This window comes from Triticum urartu, chromosome 2 (assembly GCF_003073215.2).
Source record: "Triticum urartu cultivar G1812 chromosome 2, Tu2.1, whole genome shotgun sequence".
In the NCBI taxonomy this organism is placed as follows: Eukaryota; Viridiplantae; Streptophyta; class Magnoliopsida; order Poales; family Poaceae; genus Triticum; species Triticum urartu.
In genome coordinates, this window is record NC_053023.1 from 634,807,050 (window position 1) to 634,826,008 (window position 18,959).

Here is an 18,959-nt window from a genome sequence, read left to right on the forward strand (position 1 = left end):
ATAGGAACGTGGAGAGATTTGGTTGATTTTATATCGCTGAATAATATAAAATATTATGAGTGCAGACGCTCCACCCCGAGGTTTGTAGCTCCTTCTCGGTCGTCGGGAATCTATGTTCTTCCACTCTTTCGTTTAAGACATGAGCTTTGTTCATCCTATTGCCGGCATGCGGGACATCTATATGCCTCCATTTTACAAAATCATACTATATGCCTTAATGACACGCGGGACATCTAGCATCAAGGTGGCGTGTCATGCAAGAAAATGGAGATATGCAGTGCGTAAGTGAGTCGTGCACTTCGATGGCACCTAGTACTACGCAATATTTTTTCTCCTCAATGGCACGTGAATAGTGCACGTACTCAATGACAGAGCACGGGATGGTAGCCATGGACATGGTCGGCCCTTTTTGAAGAGAGTACTAATAAATACGTAACTTTGATGTGTCCCGTCAACTCGCAGAACGACGAGAAGCTTGCTTGCTACGCCTTCTCCCTCGCCAATGCGCGCGCAGTGGCTCGCATCACGAGGAGAAACTTTTGCTTACAAGTGGTGGACATGCAGTAGTTCATTTGGTGTCATATTGCCAGAAGTAGTACCATCATTATTGTTTGACTTCCGGAAGAGGAGAAGAGCCAAGCGCAAGGTCACCTACTAACCTAGTACAGTAGTACTATAGCCAAAGATGGTCCACCTTTTTAGAGCATGGTTAATTAATATAGGCGGCTCTTGCAGCGGCACATCATTTAGAGCAAGTACTCTCTTCGTAGGATCAAAGGAAGTGAAACAAAAGTCGGTGTGGATGCTAGATTGCCAATTAAAACATGATTACATAGGAAAAAAGTTCTATAGCATTCTATCCTATGAATCAAACAACCAATGTAGGAAAATTATGAGGGGGGTCTCTCCAACAGTGTTCCTCGGCTCGCACCTAGCATCACGGTGGTCGAACTTGGAGTCATTCATCTGGTTCACATGGCATCTCAGATCTGGTACTCCAATATTAGGTTGTCTCTATGTGATGTGGAAACTTCATATACTAACCGGATGCTGGCTATACTACTACAGTACTCACACTCCAAGAAGTGACTCGAAAACCATTCATAAATTGAGTCTATGACACGCATTTGCAAATGTACCATTCATTACATACAACAAGTCATCAACACACAACGACAACGATGATACATGTTGGATTATAGATTATTTCCAACAGAACATTCTAGTAAATACTAAAGTTTACATCACACAAAAAATAACAAGCAATGAAATGAACTTCAATTCAACCAATCCTTGGCGTTCGAAACGCTTGCTTTGAACCATAGGTGCTCTAGGAAGGGCCAGCTATTGCCAATATCGAGAGCAACGCAGGACTGATCATCCAGGCTGAAGCAGCATATATCAGGAGCAGGGTAGGGAATCACTGCAATGTCCAAGGTATAGATACAATTGCTTCTCATAAATGGTAGTAACGTTGTGTCAACAACAGCTGGATCGCCTTTAACCATCATTGGATAGTTTGGTCCAAGGAAGAGCGAGTTTGCTCCAAGACTATCAATACTGTACCAGGGAGAAGGAGTTGGCGCTAGCACACTAGTATCCATCCCAAATACCCTGCAACAGGTGTTGGAATAGGTCCGGAGAGGGCAACCATGGGAGACAACACGTGCTCCCTCAGTAGTAACAATCTCAGTGCACTGTATACAGATAAGAAGAGGTGATCCATTGGAATTAGTTGCCAGCCGCCACTGAGTATATAAGTCCTGCTCGTCCTCATGATCGTGATCATCACCATCGTCATCTCCCCCTTGGTTATAAAATTTTTCAAGTATAGGTGGTGGAATGTTCACAGGACCATGGAAACACAAGAAGAAGGTTAATTAGTAAAGGGAAACTTGCTAACCCACATGCATGTGGATAAACAATTATAATTACGGTGGAAGACAGACATACCGAAACAACGAGGATCCCATGCAAAAACAATGCCACGAGTGGTGGAAGCAAACACAAGATCCTTGTATTTAATTGCATCATAGTACTCATCATCCGTGTACAGAAACTGATTTTTGAGCAATATCCATGGACGAACCATGGAATCAGTAATGACGGCAACAAGCTTGTCGAATATAGCAACAAATTCATAGTTCTCATAATTCCAAGAGCGGTTGGGAACTCGACAAATTGCTATCTTCCATAGACGAAAGCCACCGTGATCGTATTTGAACGTACGTAGATCATCTGTGTGCTCAACCTCAGGGCACTCTGAGATTTTTGGAAGTGCAATCCACTGACAAGTGTGCAAATTCACAAGTTCCCACTCGCAATTGTACCCAATATAAACAACTCAATCTCCATTTGCGCCAGCCCAGGCCTTACCCTTAAGCGATGGCATCTTGACATCACACTTGTCATTATCAAGCGGCATCAACTTGCACAAGGCGAGGCCTCCGTCGTCCGCGCCGATGCGAACAGGCTTATAGGAAAGAAGATAAGGGAGATCAAACCACTCCTGGACCCTTCGGTTCCTTGTAATGACGTTATTAGTTGAGTCGAGAATGTTCTTGAACGAACCTGCCATGCTAGCCGAGGTGATGATGTCGCACTGAGCAATGAGTTCCCCCACCACGTCATCTTTCAGATCGGGGCAAGAATAATGGGGTCGTTTCCAGCTTGTTCCCTCCATGGAGAAGACGATCGAACAATGGCAGATGGAAGAGTGAAGGCAAATGGAGGAGGGAGGAAGAGCGTGCGACGGTAGTTCCAAATCGAGAGGGAAAGGTGAAGAGTCGGTGGATGGTTGCCAGTTTGCCACGGTACACGAAGAGGCACCCCGGCCTACACGTCCTTCCAGAAATTGTACAAAAGGACTCGCCGTCGTCTCACTGACATGTTGGAACGGGACCACATGTTAACGAAACATGGTGTGTAATTTCTCGTGCAAAATGCGATCTAGCCGCGTTGGCCCAAAGTGCCGTATTATTTCTCGACTTTATTTTTTTAATGGCGTGCCGTTTAGTTTTGAAGCATGACTAACTGGTACTGTTTGCAGAGAAAATATAAAATACTCTACCACTACTCCACCTCTAGTACTAGTAGTATAAAAAAGATATATAGGCTAGAGCTTCAGAGCTTTCTTGCTAAGGGCTGCCCACTAGCTTCTCACACTATCACCCTCTCTCTAGATCTAAAAAATACGGCCTCTCTCTCCCTCCTCACCGGTGGTCACAGATCCGCCGGGGAAGGAAATGACGTGCATCGTTGACGCACTCGTCCTCGGCGAGCGATGTCACGCACTGATGACAAGGTCGTCCTCTCAGACCTAGCGCTCGCACGGGATGGCCTCCGTCCCCAAGATCGCTGCCGTAGTGCGTGCGGAGGACGACGACCACGAGCGAAGCCACTTCCTGCTGACCCTCAGGTATGCTATCTCTTTTCAAACCATACCCTTGTTCTATTGCCCCATCTGCCATGTCGCTGCATGTGGGTCTTTTCCACTAAACCATCTTCCCAATTTGATATCCTCTGCTCTGCTCGTCACCCAGACGAAAACCTTAATTTGCACTATTAAAGGAAGCCCTACTTCATGCAGACTAATCCATGTCTGGGTTGAATAAGGAAAGGAAGGGAGACTGTACTGTCCAAGAGAGTAGGCATCGAACCCGCATCTAGGTTTAAAAGGGGAAAATCAATAGCTAAGGAACGAGTCTCGTGTCTCTTGGTTGATGAAGGGTAGAAAGGCATGACAGCGCAATAGAGAATGACCAGGTCGATCGGTTTGTTGTCCTCACATAGGAAAAAGGTGGCTAAACATAACAATAATGGGACGTAATCCACATATGTTGCCTGGATATTTGTTGCTCTGGGCAACCATACCTCCCTCACCACTCTATGCGCACATGGAGGTACATCATACTGGTGCGCACACTGTCCGAATGGGCCTCCCATGCTCTTATTGTCACTTTTTTGCTGTTAGTATAACACCAACACTGAAGTCAAGCAATGCTAGTGCTAAAGTGATGCCACATTTAACTAATGTCGCACTCAGTCTAATGCCACCGATAAATTTAAGAAATGCCATTTAATGTCACTAGATTATTTCAGGGTTAGCTGTTGATTGTGGATGTATTAAAGATTTTTCAGCTAAGTCATTCTAATGTTGTTTCACAACCAGTATACCAACGATGAAACTTGTTACTACCTTCAGTTTTTTGCACTGTTAATGCTTATAGATTACATACCTCACTTTCATGAGATAAGTTAATTTTTTTGTACAGTGTCACCAAAATGCCAAGGCGCTGATGTCATTTTATTTTGGTTAAACTGCACAAAAATTATGAAGACAAGAGCAAAGGTCAAGAGTGGGCACCTCCTCCTCTAGTTGTTCTCTTGATTCGTTCGATCAAGTTTTTATGTTTGATCGATTATCAAGATTGGGATAGCAATTTTTAAGGTCCCCCCGAGTTCGAAATGATATTTACCTTGGAGGTACATGGTTTGCAATTTTTTTATACTGTCATTAGTTAATAATGCTAGTTACCTTCAGACTTTTGTATTTGGTTTAATGCTCATGCACAGCTAGTATACCAATGCTAAAATGTGTTACCTTTACATTTTATATTGTTAATTCTTATAGAAATCTTCTAGTGCTAGAGTTTATTGAAATATGTTCAGTAAAACCATTGTACTGTACCCTGTAATAAAATAACTACTCTACTATTGCACTAGCCACTGGATTAGTGTATATTTGTAGTATTCAAAATTTCGAATGGTGTTTCATTAGTGTATGGACATAAATAAAGTGTGGCAAGCTTTCCCACATATGTGCTGAAGAAAACTACTACTTGTTTTTCTAAATACTAGATGTTTGGGTACTTTAAACTGAACTGCAAAACGTCTTATATTAAGGAACAAAGGGTGTAGAGTTCACTCAAATTATCCCGTTAAAGCTAGTCACACCTTTGTTAAAATTAATGTTTGTTATGTTATTGGAGGAGGTCTGTAAGTTTGTCTCTAATGCCTATCGACAACATACCTGACATCATGATGTAATGTTAAGTCATTTCCTTTTGTACTGTGTCACTAAGTTGTCAAGGCAGTGATGGCATTTTATTTTAGTTGAACTGCACAAAATATTCTTAAAAGAAGAGGAAAGGTTAGGAATCAATCATTCTTTCAGAAAGAACTATATATGCCTTTCTGACATCAGCCGTTGTTGCCTTATTTATTCCTTCAAACAGATGGTTAGAAACAGTCTTGCTACCTTTTCCCATTAAGAAATTGGAATGCTTATATTTGTGAGTCTATGCTTCAACTAGTGTCACTTTTATAGTAATCACACTTTCAATATCTATGCAAACCGGGATGCTTGATTTTAGTGGAACTGCACAAAAATTCCAACTGGTTCAACATTAGGAGCATGTTTTCTTCCAAACCTTTATATCCAATTTGGTGGCACTATGAGCTGTTCATTAAGAAGGTACATGGTTTGCTACTATCTTGCTACTCTTTTTGGACCGTCATTAGATAGTAATACTAGTGGTTTGCATGTGAATTTATTGGCAGGGTGGACCTACATTGGAGGTGCAGGACAGGATTCAATGATTGAATGCTCAATTTCGGTTGTATCGATTTCACCTCTTCCATCACTGCGAACATGGATATCCTTGGTCTGATGAAGGATAGGCGCTATATTTCTGCTCTGAACAAGCAAATCAATTCAATATGAAATTTTCCAGGGCAAAACATGACTGTATCAAATTGTCTAGTGCAAAACATGACAGATGCTAAGCGGAAGAGACATGTTTAAACCAAAAATATAAGGTGGGATATATGTTTACTAGCTGCTTGATATTTGTGCAGACAGAGATGTCTGCCCATCGCTTTTTGGCAAACACACAAAGTGACCGCAATTTTGGTTGAACTGCACAAGAGAATAGTATAGTCACTGCATGCAGTGCCATTTGAAAATAGACACAAAAAGATTGGATAGTCACTTCATGGACTGCAGAAAAGTAGTACTGTACTATTTATTAGCCAACACTAGGTGCTTCATTGCTTTGGTCTGATTATATAATGGGCATCATTTTGCCTAAGTTAAAGTTTGTATTCCGAAAATAGTCTTGCCGTGTGATCGAGAGAAGACCAAATCATATTGCAGTGGATGTTCCTCCATCATGTGTGGTTCATTCTCATGGTTCCAGCTGTTGGTGAAACCACTTATGTTTGCAAGAGGAATTGTAGACTTCACAAACAAATTTGTCTTTCAGTCTGTACTGAATGTTGGCCAAGAGAAGCATCCATGTTAGTAGGAAGAACATATGGCTTTTCTAGATCATTGCTTTTGGAGCTACATATTTGTATATTGTCACATCCCAAGTTCTGGTAATGCCTAGTGCTAACATATGGTATTGCATCATGTCAACTTTACTCAGAAAATTTGAAATGGGGATGACAAGCCCTAGCACTAAATGAAATGCAATTAGGATCAAAATAAAAATATTTTCAATGAACCCAGAATGCCCTTTAGAAAAGTTCATTATTTTTGATAAAGGTGAAAACCTCTGCCAAAAATGATGCACATATTTTTAGGCCATTCTGGATTTTTGAATAACCCATATTGTATTTGAATTGGGGCTTTTAAATACTATTAATATTTTTAAATGCTCCAATAATTCTGAAAATAGTTAAGGGCATCTGCAATAATTCATTTAATGCCCACAATTATTTTCAGGATTTATTAAAATGGTTTGGGTTATAAACTAAATCAAAACAAAATAACATAAATAGAAAACAGAAACATAATTAGAAAGAGAGAAACCTACCTGGCAAAGCCCACCTGGCCTGTTACTGTAGTGGCCCAGCTCCTCCAGCCGGCCCAGCCCAGCTGGCCAGTGCCAGTCGTCTTCAACCTCTGCCAGTAGGCAAAGGCGAAGGCGGGCACGACGCGCGCTGAGGCCGCCACCTCCTCCCTGCCTGCCTCGCGCCCCTGAGGCTCTCTTCCAGCGCCACGGAGACGGCCACGCACCCCCAGGCCCTCTCACTCCTCCCCCCCGTGCTCATCCCCTCCCCTGTCTCTCTCCCTCGCACCACCGAACACAGCCGCCGCCGCCGACGAGAACCACCACGGCCACAGCTGCCCCCTCGCCCCTCGGTTGTGCCCATGAGTTCCGCGACGTCGTCCTCGACCCCCTCACCGAACCACGCCCCGCCGGAAGCCCTGTAGCGTCGCCTTCGAGCTCTTCTTCAACCTTCGGCCGCCGGCGACCTCGTCATCGATTCGCCGGACCCCGTGCCTCCCCTGCCTTGCCAGCAGCACCAGAAGAACTGCCGTGAGCCGCTGCACCATTTCCCCCATGCCCCGTTGCCTAACTTGCGCCCTAGCTAGCTCCACCACCCTGCCCGAAAGCTTGCTCGCCGTCGGCCATGTCGCCGCCGTGGCTAGAGCCCGCAAACGTCGCGTCAGAGCATGTTTTCGTCCTCAGCGCGTTCCCAGGAACCCAGGACACCTACCCACTCGTCCTCCCGTGCACCGTAGCACGCTGTCCATCTTCACCGAACTCCGGCCACCGCGGAAGCGTACACCGCCGTCGATCTAGGTCGTCTTCGGCGACCCTGCTAGCACCAGCCGACGCGGACGAGGCTCAGGGTCCCAACGGTGCCATCCGCGCCTCGAACCGTGGCCCGTGTTGCGATTCCGCGCATCGCCGCCGTCTCGGACCTCGCCGGCGGTTAGTCGCCGGCAGGTTTGACTGACTTGACCCGGGGTTTTGACCCCGTCTGACCAGGGTTTGACCACCCTGGGTCACTGACGCGTGGGGCCAGCCCTGCTAATTAACCCAGGTTAGTGTTAATTTATTTAGTTAGTTTAATTAGCCTCTGACATGTGGGCCCAAGCCCCTAATTAGTTAACTCGAGATTAATTAGAGCTAACTAATTTAGTTAACTAAACTAGACACTGACATGCGGGCCCCGCCCTGCTAACAGCCTGGTTAGGGTTAGTTTAACACTAACTAACTCAGTTAGTGGACTGAGTCGCTGACCAGTGGGTCCCACTGGTCAGGTTGACCCGGACCACCCCTGTTGACTTGCTGACATCATTCTGACGTCAGGCTGACGCAGTAATGCTTTCTGGATTTTAAATAAATTATAAATGATTTATTTAATTCAGAAAATGTCCAAAACTTCCAAAAATCATAGAAATTCAACCGTAACTCCAAATGAAATAAATTATACATGAAAAATTATCAGAAAAATTCAGGGAATCCATCTGTACCATTTTCATGCATGTTTGAGCAAGTTAACCTCACTGTTTAGGATGAAACATGATTAGGGCAAATTTCATAATAGGTTTGGAGTTGGAATTGATATAGTTTTGAATTCCCCTTCAATTAAAATGACTTTCTATTGCATTAGCCCAAATCACAGCATGTTGCCATGTCATGATCATGCATCATATTGTTGCATTGCATTGATTGTGCTCTCCCTCTCTGTTGCCGGTATTCGTCCCCACTCGATAGACGTACTTCCGACGATGAGTTCGATGACACCAATGAAGAGCTATAATATCTTCAGAAGTGCCAGGCAAGCAAAACACCCTTGTTCATTCCGATACAATCCCACTCTCTCGCTCCTGCTCTCTTTTACTACATTAGGACAACAACGATTCAACTGTTACATGTTGCGGTAGTTGAACCCCTTTCCTCTGCATGACCTGTCATTGCCACAGTAAATAGATGAAACCCACTAGCATGAGTAGGAGTTGTTTGAGCCCTGATGTGCCTACTCATTCATGCTTATTTGTCATGCCTGCTACTGCTTAGAGTTGAGTCAGGTCTGATTCATCGGGGATGAATTGGAATAGTGATGAACATGTCCTACTGTGTGTGAGCTAAGTGTGTGAACGCGATTTGGTAAAGGTAGCGGTGAGAGGCCATGTAGGAGTACATGGTGGGTTGTCTCATTGAAACCGTTCTTAGGAACTTAGTTCTATGTCTGTGATCCATGAACAGCTACTACCACTCATTGGGATCCTTAGTTGACCATCTCGGCTTCTTAATCACCCTAGTACTCTGTCCAGGAGTTGCAACTGGTTTCTGGTGTTTGTAGGTTATGTGTTGGCGGCCGTGCGTAGCGCTGACCCTAGGGGTGGGCTATGATGCGGTAGATACACCGTGGCCGGGCATGCCGGGCGCCCGTTTGGTGTCTCGGAACCCTGTACACATCGTTCGGGGCCGTATGTGGAAACCTTGGCCGGACATCCTGCGAATGGAACCTGGATAGGCGATAAACCTGGACTAGAGACTTGAGTGTTTAGGTAGGCCGTGGCCGACACCCTCGCCAGGCTTCCGCTTGAAGGTTGCCGAGATACATGACGTGTATATGGTAGTAAGTGGTGGGAGTGTGTGTGAAGAAGTACACCCCTGCAGGGTTATCATTATCTATTTGAATAGCCGGATTCCTCGGATATGGAAACTTGGACCCCTTGCATAGTTCATAGACAAGTGAAAGTGGATACTCTAAAACTCGCAAGATAAGCGTGAGTGCTATGGATGGCGTTCTCGCAGGGAGACGGGAGCAGATCCATAGTGGTGTATTGGTATGGTGAATTTGTGGACTCGTGTGCACCACCTCAAAAGAGTTACTTGCAGTCGTAGTTCAGGTTAGCCACTGAGTCAAAGCTGGCTTGCTGCAGTTAAACTCCACCACCCCTTTATTGATGCCGATGCATATGTAGATAGTTCTGATGTAAGTCTTGCTGGGTACATTTGTACTCACGTTTGCTTATTTTATGTTTTGCAGAGAGACGTCAGTCTTGCTAGTAGTTCCGTGTGGACTTCGACGTTTAGCTTGATACCTCAGCTACGATCTTGTACCCTTGGGAGGGTCTGGTAGATAGTCAGGCTCCTCAGCCTTCTTCATTTTGAGTTGTCTATACTCAGACAAGTTAAGCTTCCGCATGTGCTTGTTGCTTGTATGCTCTGTAAGTTGGGTCATAAGACCCATGTTTGTAATATCTCGCTACTCGAAGCCTAATGAATAAATACTTTGAGTCGTAGAGTTATGTTGTGATGCCATGTTGTATTTACACATATCGAGCATATTGTGTGTATGATTGAAATGCTTGGTATGTGTGGGATCCGACAATCTAGTTGTTTATCCTTGGCAGCCTCTCTTATGGGGAAATGTAGTCCAGTGCTTCCTTGAGCCATAGTAGTCCGCTACAGCCTGGTTCACCGGAGTCCTACTAGCCCAGCACTACTGCTCAGATCACTTGACTGTCCGGCATGTGTTTCACTTCGTTCCTGTGTCTGTCCCTTCGGGGAAATGTCACGCGGTGACATCCGGAGTCCCGCCTAGCCTGCTACAGCCCGGGTTCCTGGAGTCCTGTTAGCCCAGTGCTACAGCCTGGATTCACACGCTGCTGACTGACATGCTCGATGTGATTCATGTATGCCTGTCCCCATAGGTTAGTGCCGCTTTGGGTTCACGACTAGCCATGTCGGCCCGGGTTCTCTGTCATATGGATGCTAGCGACATTATCATATACGTGAGCCAAAAGGTGAGAACGGTCCCGGGCCATGGTAAGGCGACACCCGTGGGAATACCGTGCGTGAGGCCGCAAAGTGATATGAGGTGTTACCGGCTAGATCGATGTGACTTGGAATCGGGGTCCCGACATATATGATCTGTGAATCATTGAGATGCATTAACATGTTGATCTTATCTATGGGAATCGTACTAGTTGGTTTTAGTTGTGGCTGATCTTTGCTTTTGGAGCTACATATTTGTATATGACCTGTGAATCATTGAGATGCATTAACAGTTTGTTATATCTGTTCGCTCAGTGTTTACAAGTTACCGATTGATCACTAGCTAGCCTACGAATGCGCTCCCGGCAGTTTTAGTTGCGACGCAAGATCCGAAGTGGCAGTTTTTTGAATAAAAATGCCTACCTCTGAAGAAAATGCCATGCAAATCTGAAGAAACTGCCAGCGAAAATGTTCACAGATGCCTTATCTCCCAGCTAAAGTTCATCAACTAATGCCCTCGGTTGTGACTCGTTGCATGCTGCTCTGGGTACTGGTTACGAGCGATTTTGAGTGCATGCATGCAGCCAGCCATAATTAAGGTAGCTAACTGATGCAAAAAAAGATGCGCTTTAATTGTTGCGGGCCTTTTAAATCCATGAAATCATTATTGACAAGGAGGGAGATGATTCGAGTGCACTCGTTTGACCGTCATGCCGGCGTGCAACCCAGCACGGACGGGACGGGACGACATAGTCAGAATTCCAGTTTCTCTAGTTTTCCACGGCAAGCTGGCGCTTAGCCATGCGTGCTTAATTATGCATTGAATTCCGATGACCGTCGTGCAACCTTCAGCCTATAAGTACTGTTTCCCGGCCTTCTACGGTGGCACCGTGACCCAACTGGCCCTATCCTCATAAGCCCCCACCGGCCCGATGTCGCTCGCCACTTATCCTCGCTCTCGCCACGTCCGCCATGCCCCCGCCCATCCGCGATAGGCGAGGCCAGAGGTGGTCACCGCCGGAACTAGTGTTCAGTTTTTCACCGGAAGGCAGGCGGAGGGAGGAGGCATTCTATCGGTCTTTAGATTGCAATGCGGAGATCGAGGACTTGTTGGAGCGTGACCGCCTGGCGGAGGAGCAGGAGTTGTTGCAGCGCGACCGCTTGGCGGAGGAGCAGCGTATCGCCGATTTGCGTCGCCAGCGGGACATGGAGCAGCGGCGCACCGACGCTCTGAGTCGCGACCAGAGCGCCCGCAACTGGGCCGACTACATGGAGGCCGACGCCCGGCAAATAGCCCTGGAGGCTGTCGGGCACACACGCGCTCATGACGTTGATTTTTACTACCAGCTCGTCAAGTGGGTTTCCCGCTTAGAAGCCGAAGCTTCGGTGGACCACGCCGGCATGGAAAGGGCCAATGCGCGCGAGCAATGCGCCCTATCGCATCTCTGGCAAGTCCGAGGCTAGGCGGAGGACGCCGGTGCCAGCGTTTAGCGTGTACTGCATATGGCGGCCGGCATCGTCTAGTTAGCTAAAAGTTAGTACTTGTACGCTACTAGAGTATTAGTGGGAGTAGATAGTTAACTTGGCTATGATGGTTGTCAACGTGGAAGTTCAGTATTCTATATGTGGATCAGACATGTTACTTTGCTCTGAATGTTGAACTTTTCGTTTGAACGTATGGAATGGGCTATTATTTTTTTAAATGGGTTGTATTTGTCCTCCACGGGTTTAGAGGCGGACTTGTGGGCCTACCAAGTTGACGCGTACACAATCAGGAGATGATTGTACGTGGAGAGGATGACAGCTGGGACCCGCCAAGGTCCTGGCAGTATGCAAGCAAGTGCCTCCTTATTTCAAGCCAATGAAAAATGGCTCCTCCTAATGGATTTCTGACATCTGGGTCCCATGCCATTGTCAACGTAGTCAATAAACGAGAGAATTGCACAACGAGCGGCAGACACCAGGGACCCAGCAACTCGCCCAATTATTTTTGTTTTGGGTTAATTTGATAAATGCCACTCCAAATCTGGTGTTTCTGAGAAATGCCACTGCAATTTCCAAACTTTGAAAAATGTCATTTCATGCCATTTTCAATGGCATTTTTCGAAGTCTGGAGTGGCGTTTCTCAAAGTTTGCAAATTGAGTGGCGTTTTCCAAAGTTTGCAAAAATTGCAGTGGCCTTTTTCAAAGTTTGTAAATTGCACTGGCATTTTTTGAATCGCCATAATTGGAGTGGCATTTATCTAATTTGTTTTTGAGATGGAAGCAGGGTGTCAAGTGGGCTGTGCGGGGCACTCTGGGCTGTCTAAACAACCTTCTCTTTTATGTTTACCACAGACCAGCCCAGTAGTTTTTTTTCTTTCTGAAAATGGCTAGCCTAGTTTTTTTGTGATTCGCCAAGCAAGTCGCTTTGTCAGGCCTGTTGGGCTGCAAATCTTTCAAGACGAGGAGAGCTTCATTCGGCTGGACGAGAAAATGGCCTATCAGTAATGAGAAATGGGATGTACATTTTTAAAACATATCAAACCGGCAATTAGTTTCAAATTTCTTTTTTTAAAATTTGAGATTTTAAATTGCATTAATTTTTATGCGTGGACAATTTGTTGGATTTTATATTGATATACATTTATTTTTAAAATCAGTTTGAATGTGACTCGAAATTTTGGGATTAAAAACAGTTCGGACCGCACCGAAATATGCAAAATTTCGTATAATTTTTTAACCGTGGCCACAATATGGGCTGTAATGCTAACAAAAAGAATATGGGCTCCAAAAAAACCCTTAAGAATTAGCAAATGGGCTGTAAATTACTAGAAATAATGGAAGATGGGTTGTATGCTGTTTTCCACAGATTTGAGGCTTTCCTAAAAAAAGGTTGATGCACAAGCAGTGACTGTTGGATGTCCATCCAACGGCCGTAGTATTTCTTCAATCTCTGCTCTTCCTGCTCCAGCCGCTCAAAAAAGTGCCGGCGGGACTGCCTGCTCCCTCCTCCCCCCGGCCGGCTGTGCTGCCGCACAGGCCTCACCGCCCCACCGTACTTCCATCGCTGGCCTAGCCATCCCTCTACTCACCCACACCTGCTGTTATTCTCCGGCGATGGAAGACAAACCAGTAAACCCTCGTACAGTCGTACTCCCCTCCACATGGGAAACAACTGCCGAGTCTTCCCTACCTCCGTGTCGTTCCCTTCCTAGGCCTCGCCGTCGTCCACCGCCCTGGTGCTCTCGGCGCGGCCTGGTCAATGTGGTCAACGACCGACATGCATCTGAAGTGGACTATACGTGGAGAGGCTGACAGCTGGGTCCACGGCCGCACACAAGGAAATGCCTCCTTATTACGCGCAAAAAAATGATTCCTCCACTTGACATCTCGGACCCACCAAAAGGGCCTCTGTATTTCGTGAAAAAACGTTACCGCCGCTGACAGCTCGGACCCACCAGCTATATCTTCGCATGCAAGGATGTGCGTCCTTATTACGCACAAAAAATGAATACCCCCTGCTAGCTGGGACCCAGTATAGTGGCGGGCTGACTTGTGGGCCTACTAAGTTGACGGGGATGGAGGGCTTTGTCAACTTAGTCATTATGCACGATTCTAGCTCAAGTGAGCGTACGATGTCCATCCAACGGCCGTAGTGCTTCTTCAACCTCTGGTCTTCTTGCTCCAGCCGCACAAACCAGCGCCGGTCGTGCCTCATGCTCCTACCTCTCGTGGCCGGCTGCGATGCGACGGAGGCCTCACCACCCCCTACTACTCCCACAGCTGGCCAGGCCATCCCTCTACTCACCCACACCCCTTGTTATTCTGCGGCGATGGCAGCCTCACACCGCAGCGAACCAGTGAACCCTCATACTCCTCTACGCGTGGGCATCCACTGCCGCGTCTTCCCCGGCTCTGAGTCGTCCCCTTCCTAGGCCTCGCCATCGTCCACCGCCCTGGTGCTCTCGGCGCGCCATGGTCAACGTGGTCAAGGAACAACTTCCATCGGAAGAGTACTGTACATGGAGAGGCTGACAGCTAGGTCCACGACAGCCGCAAGGAAGTGCCTCCTTATTACGCGGAAAATAATTATTCCTCCACCTGACAGCAGGGACCCACCGGACGGGCCACCGTATTTGGCGAAAATACGTTTCCCCCTGACTGCTGGGACTCACCGGACGGGCCACCGTATTTCGCGAAAAAAACATTCCCCCCGCTGTCAGCTCGGACCCACCGGAAGTGCCGCCTTATTACGCACAAAAAAATGAATACTCCCCTGCTAGTTGGGACCCACCTTGGTGGGTGGTTGACTTGTGGGCCTACTAAGTTGACGGGGACAGAGTGCTTTGTCAACTTAGTCAATATGAACGATTCTAGCTCCAGTGACCGTACCGCAGAACGGAGGAAACGGCCTTGTGTTTGACCGGCCACGTTCGAAACGGGATCCTGTTCATCGGGAGGGGTCTGGCGTACCGCAAAATGGAGGAAACGGACCTCCTACGGTCGAAATGGGGATCCTATGATCCGGAGGGGTGTGGCGTACCGCAAAACGGAGGAAACGGACTTGTGTTGGAGCGCTAGGTCGAAATGGGGGTCCTGTTCATCAGGAGGGGTGTGGCGTACCGCAAAATGGGATGCTACCTCTTGAGCACTGCGTTGGTTTTCCCTTGAAGAGGAAAGGGTGATGCAGTAGAGCAGTGTAAGTATTTCCCTCAGTTTTTGAGAACCAAGGTATCAATCCAGTAGGAGGCCACGCACGAGTCCCTCGCACCTACACAAACAAATAAACTCCCCGCAACCAACGCGATAAAGGGGTTGTCAATCCCTTCATGGTCACCTACGAGAGTGAGATCTGACAGATATGATAAGGTAATATTTTTGGTATTTTTATGATAAAGAGAAATAAAGATGCAAGTAAAATAAATAGCAAAGGAAATAACTAAGTATTGGAAGATTAATATGATGGAAAATAGACCCGGGGGCCATAATTTTCACTAGAGGCTTCTCTCGAGAGCATAAGAATTACGGTGGGTGAACAAATTACTGTTGAGCAATTGAGAGCATAGTTATGAGAATATCTAGGTATGATCATGTATATAGGCATCAAGTCCGAGACAAGTAGACCGACTCCTGCCTGCATCTACTACTATTACTCCACACATCGACCGCTATCCAGCATGCATCTAGAGTATTAAGTTGAAGAGAACAGAGTAACACTTTAAGCAAGATGACATGATGTAGAGGGATAAACTCATGCAATATGATATAAACCCCATCTTTTTATCCTCGATGGCAACAATACAATACGTGCCTTGCTGCTCCTACTGTCAGTGTGAAAGGACACCGCAAGATTGAACCCAAAGCTAAGCGCATCTCCCATTGCAAGAAAGATCAATCTAGTAGGCCAAACCAAACTGATAATTCGAAGAGACTTGCAAAGATAACCAATCATACATAAAAGAATTCAGAGAAGCTTCAAATATTGTTCATAGATAAACTTGATCATAAACCCACAATTCATCGGTCTCAACAAACACACCACAAAAGAAGATTACATCGAATAGATCTCCACAAGAGAGGGGGAGAACTTTGTATTCAGATCCAACAAGAGAGAAGAAGCCATCTAGCTAATAACTATGGACTCGTAGGTCTGAAGTAAACTACTCACACTTCATCGGAGAGGCTATGGTGTTGATGTAGAAGCCCTCCGTGATCAATACCCCCTCCGACAGAGCTCCGTAAAAGGCCCCAACATGGGATCTTGTGGATACAGAAAGTTACGGTGGTGGAATTAGGGTTTTGGCTCCGTATTTGGTAGTTTGGGGGTACGTAGGTATATATAGGAGGAAGGAGTACGTCGGTGGAGCAAGATGGGCCCCATGAGGGTGGAGGGCGCGCCTGGGGGGTAGGCACGCCCCTACCTCGTGCCTTCCTCGTTGGTTGCTTGACGTAGGGTCCAAGTCCTCTGGATCATGTTCGTTCCAAAAATCACGTTCCCGAAGGTTTCATTCCGTTTGGACTCCATTTGATATTCTTTTTCTGCGAAACCCTAAAATAGGTAAAAACAACAATTCTGGGCTGGGCCTCCGATTAATAGGTTAGTCCCAAAAATAATATAAAAGTCTATAATAAAGCCCAATAATCTCCAAAACAAGATATAATATAGCATGGAACAATCAAAAATTATAGATATGTTGGAGACATATCACGGGACTCCACGGGATACTGTTCATCTCCACCGTCGACCCCCTCCAGCCTCCACGGGCTACTGTTCATCCATCGTCGACCTCCTCCAGCCTCCACCTGTGACTGTTCATCCATAGGCTCCTCTTCATCTAGCTTCCACCACGCACTACTCCACCGGCTACTGTTCAACCAGCCCTCTCCACGGGCTCCTGTTCAACCACCCCTCCATGGGCTACTGTTCATCCAGCCCTCCACCATCTACTGTTCATCCTGCCCTCCACGGGGTGGTCCTGTTCATCCAGCCCTCCACGGGGTCCTATTCATCCAGCCCCAACCGACTCGATCGATCGGGGTCCTGTTCATCCAGAGGCAACACCACGGGGTCCTGTTCATCCACCCCCATCGGGAACTATTCATCCAAACCCCCCAGGAACGCTCACTGTTCATCCAGAGGCAGCATCGATTGGCTTCAGTTAGCAGCAGTAGCGATGGAATCGCTCAATCGGGTTCAGTTAACAGCCATCAATCGATCGCTTGGGTTCAGTAACGCGTAGCCTGCAGTGCAATCGCTCGGGTTCAGTAAGAGCCCAACGCCTCGCACCCACGCGCGTGTGTGTACGAGAGAAACGTGCATCACTCAGCCCCGACCACCCACCGTAACCGGGAACACCCCGATATTTTCCTCGCCCTCGCTTCTACCACGGTTTTTTCCATCATGGACGGCACAAAGAATGTCATGCAGCTGCATCTCTGGCCCGCCCAGAACGAAAAGCCCATTTTCTATCATGATTTTTTGTCATAGAAGTAGGACCCCACCACATCTATGATGATACCGGGTTTTGTCACAATTATCGTCATAGAAGTGTCATAAGTTTGACAGAAAAAAATTCGTTCGGCCCAAAATGTCATGGATGTGTCTTTTTTTGTAGTGGCCTATCAGTTATTCTTGTCTTATACTTCATGCAAAGAGTCATGGTGATATTCACCTTTCCTTTTTATATTTTATCCTTTGGCAAGCACAATGTGTTGGAAAGATCCTGATATATATAGCTAATTGGATGTGAGTTTTCATTAACTATTATTGTTGACATTACCCTTGAGGTAAAACGTTGGGAGGCAAAACTATAAGCCCCTATCTTTCTCTGTGTCTGATCAAAACTTCATACCCATAAATATTGCGTGAGTGTTAGCAATTGTGAAAGACTAAATGATAGTTGAGTATGTGGACTTGCTGAAAAGCTCTTATATTGACTCTTTCCTATGTTATGATAAATTGCAATTGCCTCAATGACTGAGATTAGAGTTTGTTGGTTCTCAATGAAGTTTATGATTCATACTTGAAATTGTGATTGAATTGTTACTTTAGCATAAGAGATCATATGCCAATATATATATATGTATATATATATGTATATATATGTATATATATACATCTTGTTGTTTTAAGAATGATCATGATGCCCTCATGTCCGTATTTTGTTTTTATCGACACCTCTGTCTCCAAACATGAGGACATATTTTTTGATTTCGGTTTTCGCTTGAGGACAAGCGAGCTCTAAGCTTGGGGGAGTTGATACGTCCATTTTGCATCATGCTTTTATATCGATATTTATTGCATTATGGGCTGTTATTACACAATATGTCACAATACTTATGCCTATTCTCTCTTATTTTACAAGGTTTACATGAAGAGGGAGAATGCCGGCAGCTGGAATTCTGGGCTGGAAAAGGAGCAAATATTAGAGACCTATTCTACACAGCTCCAAAAGTCTTTAAACTTCACAAAAGTCATTTTTGGAATTAATAAAAAATATTGGGCGAAAGAAGTACCAGAGGGGGGCCACCCACCGTATACGAGGGTGGGGGCGCGCCCTACCCCCTGGACGCGCCCCGCTGCCTCGTGGGCCCCCTGGTGGCCCTCTGATGCCCATCTTTGGCTATATGGAGTCTTTCATCGAGGAAAAAAATCAAAAGCAAGCTCACGGGACGAAACTCTGCCGCCACGAGGCGGAACCTTGGCGGAACCAATCTAGGGCTCCGGCAGAGCTGTTCTGCTGGGGAAACTTCCCTCCGGGAGGGGGAAATCATCACCAATGATCCTATCATCGGGAGGTGGTCAATCTCCATCAACATCTTCACCAGCACCATCTCATCTCAAACCCTAGTTCATCTCTTATATCAAAACCTCATATTGGTACCTGTGGGTTGCTAGTAGTGTTGATTACTCCTTGTAGTTGATGCTAGTTGGTTTACTTGGTGGAA